This window comes from Saccostrea cucullata, unplaced genomic scaffold (genome assembly GCF_032062105.1).
Source record: "Saccostrea cucullata isolate Sc308-1 unplaced genomic scaffold, CSIRO_AGI_Scuc_v1 ctg3002, whole genome shotgun sequence".
Lineage (NCBI taxonomy): Eukaryota > Metazoa > Mollusca > Bivalvia > Ostreida > Ostreidae > Saccostrea > Saccostrea cuccullata.
This window is the reverse complement of record NW_026919969.1, coordinates 77,761-90,000: the sequence shown is the minus strand read 5'-3', so window position 1 is coordinate 90,000 and position 12,240 is coordinate 77,761. Positions and strand designations below refer to the sequence as shown.

At 31.5% G+C, this 12,240-nt stretch overlaps 1 pseudogene; it reads left to right on the top strand.

Annotated features, from left to right (window-relative positions):
- The first annotated feature begins 2,430 nt into the window (after positions 1-2,430).
- On the top strand, positions 2,431-11,922 carry LOC134241082 (uncharacterized; annotated as a pseudogene).
- Positions 11,923-12,240: the final 318 nt, after the last annotated feature.

Below are 12,240 nucleotides of genomic sequence, written 5' to 3'. Positions count from 1 at the left end.
TTAACAGAAATAAATTTCCCCTGAGTTATCAAATTAAATAATTTTCAAACACAGAAATTATTTGGTATTAAAAAATAATTTCAATGATGATTCTGCAGAGGAATGTTTTTGACCAAGTTTATTAAGGAAGCGGGGAATAATAAAAATTAACGACCTGGTATCTAGATTTTTTTTATTTACAACTAAATCTTTTAAGCATAAAATGTCACTTGTGTTCTTTTCTAAATATTTCTTTCTTTTTTTTTGGATGCTACTGTAGAATCCGTGATAAATCAGATCAATGAAAAATATTAACAGGAAAATCGTAGGGGGAGGGGGGGGGGGGGGTAAAGGACCGTATTATGATAACAGTATTGGCCGTTGTGTATTCAAGATACACTATGGTTCTAAAAAAGTATACATCGATCTAGATATTTAAAAGTTGCTGGATTTTTGTGATTTGTAAAGTAAATATACATTTAAAATATACCCCACAGTGTTAAACACACATTCTGTGTATTTACCAGAAAATGACATCAATTCCAAACAAAAAAATACACTCTGTAATTCACATGATGACTCCAATTTTTCTATCGATAACTCCACTCATAGAATTATCCTGTCGATATTGAATTTATTTCTCCCAATTTATTTGCTACACAAGAACATGGTAAAGTCTAAGCAAATTCTAATAGATGCTTCTTTTAATGTTAACTTTAAACTTATGACACAGGTTGTAACAAAGGATGCTATGGAGCCAATTGCAATCAATCGTGTCCTCAGCATTGTAAATCTCAACAATGTTTTGTCACCAACGGATCATGTCTTGGGTGTGCAAATGGTTGGACGGGATCTCAATGTAACAAAGGTAAATCTACATATGTAATCATTCTGCTGCATTTTGTGATCATTCCTTCAAAAACTATCCATATTATAGTCAGGAGTAAGACAGTGGTCATAATGTCAATGCAAGTACCAAATATATATAATCAAAAGAGGAAGCGTCTCGTTAGATCTGACGATCCGCGTCTTTCAACGAGACGTGATACGATTCTTTTGATCAAGTCACTGTTATAAAAATATATTGTATAACACCACCCCTTTCAAACGGAAAAATATGGTGAAAAAACTTTTTTTAAGAATAATTATATAATATTGATCCATTCAATAAAACAGAATTTTATCAGGGGAATTTTTATGCGCAAAAAATGTGTCATGTTTCTTCGTACTACGTTATCAGTGTCAGAGAGTATTGCTATGGATTTAGAAAATCACAGTGTGGTGATCTGGAAAGTTGTATCATGCACTCCGTCAGGTGATTGGGTGATTACAACAGCAAAAAAAAAAAATGAGTGCTACACAGAAGGGTTTTTAATGAATATATGTAACATGTAACGCTGACCGGAGAATTAGTTTCTTTTGCACAAGGCGACCTCTCAAATTACCTATCAATACATCTTGCACCCTGTTGCTCATGTCAGTTACATTTTATTGCTTTGGTACAAGTGAATAAAGTAATAATTGCTGTGTTTGCAAGTAAAAGCTTTGTATCTTGACACCTTGTCAGAATAGAGTTAATGTATCATAGGTAGATTAAAATCGCGCATTAAGCGATTAAGGAGCAACTTAAAAACCATATTTCCTTCAGTATTCAATAATTCAGAAGTGAAAAAAGAAAACAAAAGATAGATTACATGATCAACATGTACTTGTTCCGGCTAAAAAAGCGGATAACAACATTGTCTTCGTCTTTAAGGCTCCTTAATGATATAAAATGTTTTTAGAGGAACATGCATGGATTTAATTCTACACGAGATAATCTAATTTTCAATCAATAGATCCCTTTCTACGGAGGAAATTCTTCAAAATCATGTGTCAGTTTTGAATATTTTTAATATTCCAAATAACCAAAATGAATTTTATTGACCATATTTATATTGGATACCAAAACCATACAAAAAAAACTTACAAATACAAAACGATGCATTGCGGATTCCTTTGCTTTACTCCTTTTTATGATATTAACAGAAGTGAAGTAGAAACTTTAAGATTTCACGTATATATTCGAGAAGTGGTGTGAATTAGGTGTAAATACTAAAATTTGGAACATTTTTGGAACATTTGAAGTCATAAAACTTTACCAAACCCAACAAAATAGAATTAAACGACTTTTCTACACTATGTCCAACTATTCCCCATGATAATTTAAAGTCCAGGTTTTCATAATTGAAAGCTGCTTTTTCACTTAAAATAGAGCTGATAAATGAACTTATTTTGTCATCGGTCATTTGCAAAATTAGTTTGTTAAAGAACATTCTGATTGTACACTAGTACTCTTAAGTTGATATTTAGCAAGTTTCCAGTTCCCCTAGATCAGGACTATTGCTCCTGACCTTGGGGTACTGGATTCTTGCTAATCCATCAACGATATATTTTAACTGAAAATTGACCATGTCTATGCGGTGTTTGAAGACAAAATCATCCAACAACCTTTTGGAATTCCCATTGGTACCAATTGCGCCGCGTCTCAGTATAATGAAAATTTCTCGAAGAAACTAAAACAACCCAACAAATAAATAAATAATGATTATGATAAATTGATTGCATATTGTTTAACGTCCGTCTCAAAAATTTTTCACTCATACATGGACACCACCACTTGCCGGTGGTGAGCTGCAAATTTTGTCCTATACTCGGCACTTAGGGCCATTGATCAGGGAGGGATCTTTTTTGTGCCACCACCTACTGCAACACGGGACCTGGGTTTATACGGTCTCATCCGAAGGACCGATGATAAAGCTGATATTAAAAAAATAAACATATATTTAAATCCATAATACTATCTCTATTTATTCAATCCTGCAGAATGCTCAGCTGGAAGGTTTGGTGCTGATTGTTCGTTGTCCTGCTCTGGACATTGTAAAAATAATTCTTCATGTAATCCCACTAATGGTATGTGTTTGGAGGGCTGTACTGACGGATGGATGGGTGTGTTTTGCAATAAAAGTAAGACACTTTTGACATTTTTCCTTCAAATCATAACTAATTCTGAGAAGTTTTATGCTCATCTCATTCTGAATCTGTTTCCGACCACGTGAAAAAAAATTATCAAAGCAAGAGCTATAAACGTATTTTCAACACAGGTTGTGCCAATGGAATATTTGGACCGGATTGTAAACACAACTATAGCGGATTTTGTGTTAATGATTCAGTCTGCAACGGAATAACAGGAAAATGTGACGACGGGTGTAAACCTGGATACACTGGAGAACTATGTAATAAAGGTTAATGTTTACTTCGAACTTAACATATTTTAGATTTTCTGATCATTTAGCTCCTTGAGCATTCTTGTGAATCAGGTCATTAAATTCTTAAGAAAATAAAGTGATGATAATAAACAAATGTTGAAATCAATGGATTCATATTTTAAATTTAGTGTTATCTACATAATACTTGATTATCTTGAGTGAATTTAACAAGATTTAGATTGCATTGTCAATTGATTAGATTTATTTTTTGATTGATGATCTATTTGCTATACATTTTCAAAAGTTATATCTAATATATATACCATGGTATATTAAAGTTTATCGTGTATATAATTTTCAATATCACAAATTTAATCTTGTGTAAATGGTTTAAAAAATCAGAAACATCTAAATTTGCTAAGTATTCACTAATTGAATTAGACACATATGGGGAATATTACTGTTTTTTATGATTATTTTTTTTACTTTGAGAATACAGGACTCCTAATTTTAACCCGGCCGAGATAAATGTATGGTATTGTAAGCATGAAAAAATAGAAATAAAAAAAGAAGCACTCGCCACAAATTGTGTTTAAATTATACGTGTAAATCGACTTTTTAAATAATGCTGTAGTACATGTAGTACTTATTTCTTTGTTTCCTGGAAGTTTGTACAGGAAAAAAATATGGAATAGGGTGCATTTATCCATGCAGTCAACACTGTAATAACACGGACACATGTAACCACGTGACTGGAGTTTGTGAAAATGGTTGTGCAGACGGATATTTTGGAATGCAATGTAGTTCAAGTAAGATATAAACAACTATTTCTTAAGGTCGGACGATGAGTTCCTTTAATATCTATATTTTACATACTATATAGTAGTTATAATAGCTTTTATATCCATGTTGTATATCTTATATCGTAATGTTTTAAAAAATATATGTAAAAACTTTGATTACCTTGCCATTTCTAATCTGGTTTTTAGAATTTAAAATTACGTATTTTGTATAGGAACAGTCTCATTCCACGAAAAAAGTTCGATGTGAATATTTTGAAGTTGCTTGGGTTTATGATTTACAATATGCAAATTGTAAACTAGATATACCCCAACAATGCTGGACGCAACTTCTTCATATCATTAATGGTTATCGAAAAACTATATATATGAAAAGCGTGATGATTTCAATCACGTCACCTCTATTGGAGTAGCAACATATAATTATCACAAGCATTATGAGTTTATTTTTCCTTAATGATTTCATATGCAAGAGCATGGTAAACGTCCAAAAAAATTCTTCTGAAATGATGCAAAATAAGTTGATGATATAAGAATATCAAGGGCCTTGTTGAGGAAAACATTTCATAAATAATATAGTCCATACAATAACTATGTTATTAAATACAGTCTATCATAAAGTAGAACTTTGATTGAAAAATGTCAAACAACTGGTTACCCCATTATTTTCAAATACATGTGGATATAACGAACAGAATTCAAGCTCTAAAAATTCATTCAAACAATACAGATTGAAATCAGTGCAAAAATGGACCTTCTAAACTCCAGACGTGGGATCAGATGCCAAGCAGTAGACCGGTCACACCCGCTTAATTCGATATTTACGATGTTGTTCGGTTAGAACATTGACATGAATAAATCCTCTGGCTCTAGCTCAATCATCCGGAGGTCAGCTGCAAAGGTCATTGTATGAAATTCTGTGTACACAACACGAAGTTAAAGCTGCAATTGAAAGTCTTAGCTGAACGTTTATAAATATAACATAATTCACAATATGGTCTTTTGCTACTGATGTCAGATGTGGGATTCCAAATTTTGGCAATCAGTATCTGTATTAGATGTTGTTAAATGTTCCTGATGAGATATATGTAAGAGGCTTTGTGTAACCATAAAGCCTCTTGCAATATTAGAATGTTGTGCACCTGCTTCCAGTCGCGCGATTTTATTTTTGTAAAGTACATCACTCAGCTTGAAAAAGTATTAAAAGTGTCAATTTTAAAAAAAAAACAAAATTTTAAAAATCAAAAACTGCAAGACATTTTGTACCCCTATGTTGTGGGTCAACAACCAGTGACTGTTATGAACAGTGAAGAATTGCTGTCAAGATTATACAGTGAAAATATAGTGGATTTTACTCGAAGGAATCATATTATTCTTAAAAGTTGTATGTAACAAACCTAACTTATATAATTAAGCGTGTTATTCTAATTATGCGTTCCCATTTTACATTCAGAATTATTATATTATTACAAGTAATTTTTCAGCTTGTTTAAATGGTACTTACGGGCCAAATTGCTCAAAAACATGCTCCAAGAACTGCTCTGACACATGTTATTATGTTGACGGGACCTGTAAGTGCAAAAATCCACAAATGGCTTCTCCAGAATGCAAAACAGGTTGATATAATATTTCCCTTATATGTAAGTATTGCATATAATGAGCTGCAGACAGGTTAAGGTGCTGATGCATATATTCAAAATACCAGTTTTATTTTTTTCTGGATATAAACACTTTTATGTTTATTTATTTTTTTTTTGGGGGGGGGGGGTATTGATTGTCTTTCAGTAAATGGTAGTACGTTTCTCATACAGAAACAGGTTTTGATGCATGGTCTTTTTAAATAAAGTTATTTCTAAAGTATGTGTTGTGTTACTTTAATGTGAATTTCTTTTAAAGATTTTTTCAGTTATTCAAACACACTTCAGACGTAATATAAACTTTTGTTTTATCTATATAACAATTAGAAGCAAAGAACAATTGATGAGTTAGCTGTTTGTTACTTAAACATATTTTGTGATAGAAGTTTTCATAAAGAATAAGGCAAAAGTAGAGATCCAAGCTTTGGAAAATGCTGAAGATTCTATCACCGTTGGAGTAAGTGTTGGAGCAACTATATTCTTCATCCTATTGATCATTTCACTGATTCTTTTTGTACGGTGAGTCAAGATTAAAAAGTCATTTTTACATCTATCTCTGTCATAGGTTTCATTAGGACATTTTCGTATTGATAAATGATTTTTTTAATCTCATCATTGGCAGAAATACATATAAGCCAATATTGAAAGGCCAACCAAGCACCAAATTATATTATACATGGATTTAAAATGACGAAATCCTTTTCTTTAAATATAATTTGACATTCAGTTCATATAATGTAGTTTATTATTGTCATCAATTTTATATTCTTTATTCAGATATAGAAATAAATCCGAAATGGAAAAGCATCAATTGATCCCAAAGGGAGGATAATGCTTCAAAAATTGGAAAACAAACAGACATCAACAAAGCCGAGTAGTAAATCATTCTTAAATCTTTTATTTGTATTCATATTCCCCAGAACAAAATTTGGTAAAGTAGTTGTGTTCATAAATTATATAAGAGTTAAAGTTTCTAGTTTTGGATTGCTTTGAAGTGTGTATAAAAATCAATGAAAGAAACTTGGCTAAAAATAAAAGCAAATATAAATGATATTATTAATATAATTACAGATTCCAAATCTGCAAAAAAAGATAATACATCAAGTCTTGGCGAGTCAACCACAAGCCTTGTCCCACATGGTCAGGCAAAAGATCCAAGAGGTGGATTGATACGCACAAAGAAATTAATACCGATAAAGAACTTACATGCGATAATAGAAAAGATGACATTGTGTGAAAGCGCTGGATTTAAGAATGAATATATGGTATATTTTGTATTGCTGTTAGTCTTTCTTCAGTTAGAACTTGAATAAGTAATGTAAAATATATGCTATCTATACAAATTTTACGATCAGTCCATTAATTAGCTGAAGTTTTTATTTATTAGGCCTTTCATTATTTTCAGGAAATAAAGAAGGGAGAACTTTATCCTTGTTTAGAAGCCAAAAAACCTGAAAATGTGTCCAAAAACCGCTACAAAACAACATATGCTTGTGAGTAGTGTTCTGGATATTTTTTCTTCTAAATTCTATGCACTATGCTTTTCCATTAATCCTGTTTTTCAGATGACCATTCCCGTGTTATTCTGTCAACATTATCGAACGGATCCAACTACATTAATGCGAATTTTATTGAGGTACGGTGTAACCTGTGTCTTCAATTTTAGCCTCTTTTTAAATACTACTATAAATAACTCTTTTTTCTTTAGAGTACCACATAAAAAGTGTCTATTTGTATATTGAATTAGGATACTCAAGGACAAAGGGCGTATGTAGCTACTCAAGGTAAAAGAGAAAAAAGATAAAAATCTTAATGCATTTACATTATTAAAGTAAAAGAGAACAAAACGAACGACTCAAACAGAAAACTGTTATGGCTTTCAAGCGTAGTCTTTTTGTCATCTTGGTTCTCATCATTAGGTCCAAAACCAAAAACAGTATCTGATTTATGGTCAATGGTTTGGCAAGAAAAGCTTAATATAATTGTGTGTTTGACAAATCTGAAGGAGGGAGAAAAGGTTTTTTTTTTGGACTTCGAATGTTTGTGCCATGCAAAATGTAATACATAAAAGTTATTATGTTGATAAGTAAATATGTAATATTTCTACAATCTTTATTAGATTAAATGCTCTCAATACTGGCCTAACAATGGCGAACAAATAAGGACTGGAGAGTTTACCATCTATACCGAGAAGGAGACTGTTTATGCAGATTATGTTATAAGAACTCTTCATCTAAGTAGAAAAAATGTAATAATGATATTCATGAATTTCCATAGCTTCGAAGAACTGCTCCTTAAAGTAACCCCTAATTGAAATGAGAATCCCTTGATTAAGTTTATAATATTATGAAAATTTTCGAGTTAGACATTTTTTATAAAACAAATGTACAATTCTCCGCCAGATCAAAACAAACATGGTGGTGATGATGTTCCATTACACAAAATGGCCAGATCACGGGGTTGCGGATCCACTTAGCCTTGTGATATTTCATCGTCACGTGATGCGGGTGTCTGATATGTTTCGCGGAAAATACATCCTCGTAAACTGCAGGCATGCTCTCTCTCTCTCTCTCTCTCTCCCTATCTTTTTTCTCTCTCTCCCAGTCTTTCTTTTCTTCTCTCTCTTCTAGTTATTAACGTTTAGGTAAATCTCTATACCTCCTAGTTATTAATTTTAGATAAATATCTTTAACTAGTGCCGGCATAGGGAGAACGGGAACTTACATAGCACTGGACGCCCTCTACCGACAAGGTGAAAAGACAGGGAAAGTTAATGTGCAGAAATATGTGGAAATTATGAGAAAAGACAGGATGAACATGATACAGGGGGCGTAAGTGAAATACCCATAGAGGTATTTAAAGCATTTTTGGTCAGATATGGAGTTTTTTTTTCTGATCAGGATTTTTTTTTCAATTTGTAGCACTCTTTACATGCCATAGATCATTGTATAATTTTCAGAATTATGCAGTATTCTTTCACGGTCAATATAAAGGTTAAGGAAACATTTTTGCATTCGTAATATATTTCTCTAAAAAAATCATGAACATTAAGGAAGTAATTGACAATATTAAGTTTATACTGTGAGGTTACTATTTTAATCTTTTACAGTATGAAATTGTCAATTTGGCGCTCTGTGAGTCTTTTAGAGGAAAATCTAAATGCATGTCTACCGAGTCATTTTTGCAAGAGTACCAGCAACACTCCTGTTACTCTAATTCTGGAGAAAATCAAACCAACCTATCAGTATCTGGAGAATTTGAGGTTCATTCTTAACTATTTCTATTAGTAAAAGGGAACAAAATATCACATTATGTAAGCTCACATGGTTTTTCGCACAAATTAAGGTCACATTGTTGTAATAAAAATTACCATTTTCGAACTGCAGTACAATGAATAACCCTACGTTACATTAAATTTATAATTTTCAATCATAGATGTCTTTTAAAATTATTATCTTAAGTTTCCAAAATGGATGTTTTAAGGGGAATTTATATGTAAATGGTACGATTTCGACTATACGATTCTGCCATAGGTCTTTAACAATTGTATAAAACGAGCTTTCCTTGATATCATGTAGTTGAAATTTTTAAATTTTATTCTTAAAGGTAATTAGTTTTTAAAATTCTTTGTTCATTTACCATACTCCTAATGGTTTCGTCGAAATTAAGCGCCGAAAAGGGATAACACTGCAAAAGGTAACCACACTGAAGGGTAGGATAATGAAGTATTGTTTATTTTTTTGAAATAGTAAATTCCTTCTATGAAAAGGAAAATTCCTCTACATTTACGGTCTGAATGGTTAGAACTTTGCAGTGAGATGAATCTTTCATGAGTCCAAAATTTAGAAGTTGACTCTGAAAAATCCCACCTAATTAACATACAAAGCAGTCAAACAGATGAAAAATACTAATATCACCCCGAGCTAAAGAGTCAAAATGTACAGAAAATACAAGTTTCAGTAGCTAAACTGTGCCCATGTCTACGTTTCTGCAAAGAGCTATAGATTTCAAAAGAACGGGTAAAAAGACAATTGCAATTGGCAAGAAACCACAAAAATTCAAATGAGAGAAGTTGTTATTTTTCAGCCATGAAAACATCAAAGTTCTACCAATTGATATGTGTGAATTATGTTTTAGTAAATGAAATACCTCCGGTAAAACTCAAATAATTTAAACAAATACTTTTAAAATGTATTTTGATGCCTCGATACACAATATTACATCATAACAATGTGACCTTAATTTGTGCGAAAAACCATGTGACCTTAAAAAGTTTGTTGAGCTGTATTCAGTTTAAAAATCCTTAGTTTTAAATTAATTAATTTATTGTTGAAAGGAATTGACAAACCTAAGAAAAGAACATTCTCAGAAAGATTTTGAATCGGGACAAGCTAATATTAAGGCAAATTATTCACCAGCAGTTTTACCAGGTAAATAGTAATATATATGTATAAATCTTGTAATTTATTTCTTCTTTTTTTTGGCTGTTTCAATTTCATAAAGTGTTAGTATTATGTAAGTGTAAATTTTTGTAAGCTATTTAGGAATAACAATCATGATTATAAAGAATGGGGAACCTTAAGACACGCAAAAATTCGGGATTAATTATTGTTTTTATTGAGGAATTCAGATGTTATTTGGACTACGTGAAAAATAGAGGAACATATTATAATGCTGTTCTTCTAAAGGTTTAGCAAGATTTCACTAAATTCACATCTTTTGCTTATTAAACAATAGAGAAAATCAAGTTGAAATGTAACAGACAATAATTCAGAATACCTTAAATAAAAACATGACTTCGAATTTTTCAGTCTTTTACTAGAAATGACGCCTTGATTAGTGCTCAGTACCCCCTTTCTGATTACACGAAAGACTTTCTCAGATTACTGACAGATTTTAATGTCCGAGTTGCCATATTTCTATCTCCTCTGAGATATATTTCCTCGGTACGTGTTATAAGTTGACAAAAATGTAATTTTCCTCAATAAACTTTATCAGTAAAGACATTTTAACTTCTGTTTTTTCATGTCCATTCATTGACTTTAAAATTGACTGTTAAAAGTTACATTTTGTTTTTGTTTTTAAATAGCTTATGATTATTATTTATTATGCTAAATTACTGTGCATTGGCTATTATGTAAATTTAAGCTCACTCCTTTGTTATTCATATGAACATGATTTACATATTTTTACCCATTCCCTTCTTTAATTCATTTAAATCTAAACTATATATTTTCAGTCTAGCCTGTGGTTTCCATTCAAAAAAGCAGACAAAAACATTGGGATCGTTCACAGTAAAATTTGCAGAATCTTCAAATTCCAACAACATTAATATCACAGAAATTTTGCTGAAGCGAGAGGTTTGTTAAAACATCAAAATGTCACTGACATGCTGTAATACAAAATCAAAAACCAAGATACTAGTACACAGAAAAATTAATCTTACAAATAAGTGACTGTGTATTGTTTTCAGGGAAGTGGTAGTATAAGAAGATTGGCTGTAGTTGAATGCAGGGCGTGGAATGAAGCATTGTCTTTAGATCGTAGGGCGTTACTTGACGCGATAAAGGAAACAAAAATTGAAAAAAGCCTCACTGGAAGCAGAATTCTAATCTTGTCAAAGTAAAGATAGGATATCAGTTTGATATATTTTTATATTATAGAATAGGAGAAAGATGGTTGATATATGTAACAAATAAAAATAGGAGCTATATTTTGATCAATCATTTTCTTATATAAATAGATAGAATTAGTTATTGACACTCTACACAATTAAATAATCAATTTTCTTTCTTCAGTGACGGTGCCAAACGCTGCGGACCATTCTGTGTTGTTTACAACTGCTTGGAGCAAATATCCCTTGATATGTTTACGAATACACGTTTGCTTCAAATTCGAAGACCGGAATTTATCTCCACCTTGGTATGAAGAAAAAAGATAAATGATAGGTCTGATTTAGAACTTCATTGCTAATTATTATTTAAATAATTTTGATTTCATTTCTTTTCAACTATGTTGTAGGATGAATACCAGTTTTGCCATGATGTTTTAGTCGAATATCTACAGAATGACACAGTTTACGCTAATTGCTAAATGAACCTATCTGCAAATAGTTAAACTTAATTTAATTTAATTTATACATAATTTCATTAACAAAAACGTGAAAGGGATTTGGAAGCAGGAGTCGCCTATATTAGCCCTCTCTCTAGTGAAAATGCTGAGAAGTTTATTGTTTGCTGAATAAGAACAGTCTGTAAACTAGATGCTGTCATGAGACAGTAATACCTGCACTATGGTGTTTGCCTCTAAAGCTAAACACACTCCTTCATATTGGACTTTCCAAGGAAGGAGTCAAAATAATATTCTATAATTATCACCGTACATGTATTCGTCAAATTGAACATAAAATTTTCAGGTGAACATATGATCTATGAGCCTCACCTGTGTATTTTGAATACTTAATTCATTACCAGTCTGAAATAACAGAATTTAATTAATGATTGAAGTAAATTACTTAATTAGATTCAGATAAATATTTTGCCCATAATTTGGAACTTTTTAAATTTACTTTCTCAA